Raw genomic sequence first — 5,261 nt, 5'->3', positions numbered from 1 at the left:
TAATCTTGAACTACTTAACTTGTTTAACATTCCTTAAAGTTTCACATGATATAAAACTGTTTCCATTTTTAGTGTCATTAGGTACATTTGTTTTTAGTTCATTCTAGTGGTTTTACTATTATTTTTTATTGTAGTGTTAATAAGATTAATTCTGTTTCTCTGGATGTCTACATTTATTATAACAGAACTCACATATATAGTAAACCTCCTAAAAGAAATATATTATTTTACTTTTAATACGTTAAGTCTTGAGGAGTAATAATAACTTTTTCATTATTTTGTCATAGTTTCCATTCAGTAGAATACAGTATATAATAATAATTCACAATTTTAATTTTCATATATGTTCATTCAATATTTAGTGATATTAATATACTCCATTTATATTTGTTATTCGTATAAGTTATATTTAACGGAATGTGTCTTATTCCATAATGTAAAAACAAATAGTTCAATTTTTTAGATTTCTTTTTAAATATTTTCCATATTTCCACTCTTATATAAATGTGTCTATTCATTTAAAGTTTTTATGATCTGTTTAGATATATTATTTTTGTTTTTAAATCGTTTTAATTTATAGTTAGAAACTTATCATGTTTATTGTCGTTTATCAGTACCTTAAATAATAAATTTTGATTAATTACATGTTCAGTTATTGTCCTATGTATCAAGGAACAAAGTTTATTTCTTACTCTTCCTAATTCAATTAAGGTTTTACTACTCATTATGGAAAATGTCTTCTTATAATTCACAATATAAAAAATAATTTTATTAATCGTCTTGAGCTTTTCCATGTATATTAATAGATATTATTCAATTTTAATGAGACTTTGGAAGAAAACATTTTTTTTCCTTATAAAATTTGATGGTTTTAAATCATCTCAAAGTGTTATGTACACATATATTAAGGGAATGTAAGTATTTTGTAAATTGTGGATTTATGTACCTCACATCAATTATAACTATTTCATTGTTGTTTTTTCAATTTTATTTTGATTATTTGCATATTAGGTACGATTAATGTTGGATTATAAAAAATCATAAAACAAAATCGCAATAAGATTAATATGCAAGAATATATGAAGGCATACATATCAATATGTTAAAGGATATTTGTATAACAGAATGTGCATAATAAATGAAAAAATATTTTTATGCTTTATGTGTAAAGATAAATATGATTTACACTATACATATAATGGACAAGAATGGAATGAAATATCACTTCAAATTTTATCTATGTTCATTTCATCGATGTCAAAAAAATAGCATTCTATTTAATATATGAATAATAATTAAGGTAATTTATTTTTAAAAAAAGCTTTTAATTGTGTGCTTAATTTATATATATATAATCCTAAAATGTTTTTATATTTTTCTACCATAATTATATTATATTGTTTTTTATTAAAACCATAAAAGACCCATGTTTAATTACAGTAACAGTTTAATAAATCAAATTTGATAAATATATTGTTTATTAGTTTTTTTAATAATATATATTTAGAGCTTTTATGGCTCTTTGAAAAAGAAATAAATTAAATATTTAGAAAAAAAAAAAGATGTGTCATATTGATTAATAATATTAAGTGCCTTTTAAGTGTAATTACTTAAAATTTTGCACCATTTTTTGTTTTTCAATTATAGTTCTTTCAGAAAAAATTACTACTTTGCAATGATTTTATTATGCTTTTTAAAGAAGAAAAATGTTTTATTTTTTTTTTACAAATAATTATTCAAAAACTTTATATTATGTGTATAAAAAAATATTAATCCTTAAAACTTTATATACTACGTTATAAAAAAATGAATAGAATTAAATAAAGTTTTTTTTTCTGCTATGGCAAATTTTAAGTGGAGAGATTCCATGGTCTATTACAAATCGTCACGGTATTGAATACTAAAAAAATACAATCTGTAATATTTTGTAACGCTCATCATGCTTTATATAAAGTAAATGAAATTAAGATACTGTTCATTACTAGTTTATGCCATATTTGCTTGTTTTGTGTATTTTATAAATTTCTTATATGTCTGCTTTTAAGGTGAAAAAATAAATAATTGAGATGAAGAATTTGTAAAAATAAGTTAGTAGAAAAATAAAAAATATTAAAATCCTATATTTCAATATTAAAATATCATTTATTTTTTTAAAATATATTTCCTATAATCATATTATAATTTTTTGTTATACATAATATATAGACAGACATAGTAAGGACACGAACATGTTACAATTTATCCCTCGTGTAAGTAAAAATTATTTCTTTTATTACACCCTATTAATGAAGCCATAGAATACCATATTAATTTAATATTTTGAGCAAAAATGATTGCGATAGCACATTTAAGAATAATTAAAATTATCCATTTTTGATGGTTGTAGTAGTAAAATGGAACAATTTTTGCTAATTAAAAAGAGTTTCTACATATAAGTAATTGTTTGCTTTTTATATATAATTAATGCAAATGAATAATATATGAGTGTATCATGAGAAATAATACTCCTTTAGTAAATTAATGAAAGCATATGAATAATTTTATTTGTTGTAGTTATCTTATATGTATTGATATAATTACCTTTTTTGCATTCAAATAAACGAGAATGATAATATTCTCTATATTTTTAAGAACAATAAAAAAAAAAGGCTCATAATAAAGCTTATATTTATTTAGTATTACACATATTTTTTTGGCTAGACAGAGTGAATAATTCCCCAATTTACCTTTCTGTAAAGAGCACAAAATAATAGATAAAATACATATTATAATATATAACATTGATTACTCTGCTAATTTAAAAAAATATAACCATGGTTATCAGCCCTTTGTATGGAGATTGAAAATAGTTTAAAAAATTATTCGTTAAACAAGAAAATAGACTTTTAAATGGATCTTTTTGATTCTCACACTGAAACTGTTTTCAGACAAGGGAAGATGACTAAACTGAAGTGAAGAAGAAAATAAATTTATTTGTAGTAAAAATTTTGATTTAGTAGAACTTTCAATTGAAATTTATCTTAATATAGTAATGTGTCGATGTTCTGAATCAGGTAAATGGAAACAATAGGAGAAACAGAAATATTCATAATATAACTTCTAATATGATGAATCTAGTAAAAGTAATAATTCTCTTATGAATGGTCGAAAATTTTATTTAAAACATATTACACACATTAAACCTATATATGTGAACTACTGTGTTATATATAGAAATTGCTACTATTAAGACGTTGAATGTAAATTCAAATTTTACTTCCGATTAAACACATGAAACAAGTGTTTTTCTGATTATTTTAAAGTCATATGACAAGCATAGAATATGAAAAAACAGATAAAAATATATACATCGCAAAACAGGCATTATGCCGCATTTTTCATGTAAAAGTTTTCACAAAGCTGAATCTAATGAATTCGTACAATGAATAAAGAAAAATAATTGGTACCTTATCCATTGTTATAGAAACAATTTAGAATACATTAAATTCATATTATTTTCGCAATCTCATCATAGTTGCATCAATATTAGGAAGAGATATATTTATATGCCTTTTCTACAAATTAGGATATAAATTAGCATTAAAAGCATAAATATTTTATCTTAATCATTATATTTTATTTATTTTATGTTTATATTTTTTACATAAGTGTATTCCGCTTTTTTTTTATATTAATCTACTATATCTGAATGAACGTTATATAAAACGGGAATAAAAAAGAAAAAATTAAACAAAAGTCAAAATGAGATATTTATATGTGTCTGAACCTTAGTAGATCACCATATAGGGAAAATATATTTTGAGTTTTATAGTTGGTGAATCTTTTTTCTATAATTATAATCTTAATATTGAACGATTTAGGAGGTTTGTATGAACGTAAATTCTATTAGAGCTATAAGAAAAGTCTGTCATATAAAACAAAAAACATAGGAGTAATATGATTAATAAAATGTAGGTGTTAAAAAATTAAGGACTAATCATTACATAATGTAAAAGTGAATGTTAATTAATATGAGAAAATTATAAATATGTGGAACCATTTAATAATCCGTTTTACTGAATTAATTAATATTGGTATACTTTTATTGAAAATAGAATAATTTAGAAATAGTGGAAATATATTAAATATCATATAAATTACTAAGTCAAAAGATGCTCAATATAAGCGGGAAATAAAAGGACATATTTAAATTTTAAATTATGGAGTTATAGTTTAGGTATGTTTGAGTAAGTTAAACTGTTTCATTAATAATATAATGAATTATCATAATTATATTCTATGAAATTACGATAAAATTTATATAACTGAAAGCTAAGAAACATATTATAGATAAATATTAACTAATATTCCATGATATATAGAATCATGTTTTCACGAAGAAAATATATATGTGAAAATGTATTAGTATATGTATATTTTATTAGGGAATGATGCATTAACCTAATTTAATGAAAATCTAAGTTAAATATAAAAAATAGTACTATTTAACGTTTCTACTTTTTATAACTATATGTAAAACAATATTAAATATTAAGGAAATAAAATTTCGTGTGATACAGTTATGATTCAGTTGATACATAAGAATAATCAATCTATTTTAAATTATTTTATACCTAATAATAACTAAACAATATACAAATGTTTTTATTATAAGTTTATACATTTTAATGTGTGTTATGTGCATTTTAGTAAGGCATTGCAAATATATAAAATGGTTGGACATTAATTAATACACAAAAAAAAGAAATTGCTGGGACAAAATAATTCAATATGATGAAATGAATAAATTAAAGAAATAATTGATGTTTTGTAATTTGTTTCTATACATATAAAAATAAGCATATATATAATAAACACTCACACATTATGAATATATGAGCACATGATACTTTTTTTCTTGAAAAACACAACGTATCTAATACAGCTATAATTCAAATTTTTATTATTAATATATGTACATAGTGATTTCAAGTGGCCTTACAATATAATTATACTGTGATATATGTGGACTACACAGAATAAATTTGTAACAAGTGTATTACATTATTATCAAAATTTGTTGTTAGCATATAATTTATTATATTAGAATATATATTATTCATAATTTTACATATGAAATAATATCTTAAAAATATTTTATACATGAAAACTGCAGTATATAGGAACCAGAAAAATTCATTATTCATTCGTAGACATTTTATTCGATACTCACACTAATATAAAATAATATTTTAAGACATTATCTAATTAAATTTAAAAAT

This window comes from Plasmodium gonderi (assembly GCF_002157705.1).
Source record: "Plasmodium gonderi DNA, contig: Pgo-contig_99, whole genome shotgun sequence".
In the NCBI taxonomy this organism is placed as follows: domain Eukaryota; phylum Apicomplexa; class Aconoidasida; order Haemosporida; family Plasmodiidae; genus Plasmodium; species Plasmodium gonderi.
This window is presented reverse-complemented; position numbering follows the sequence as displayed.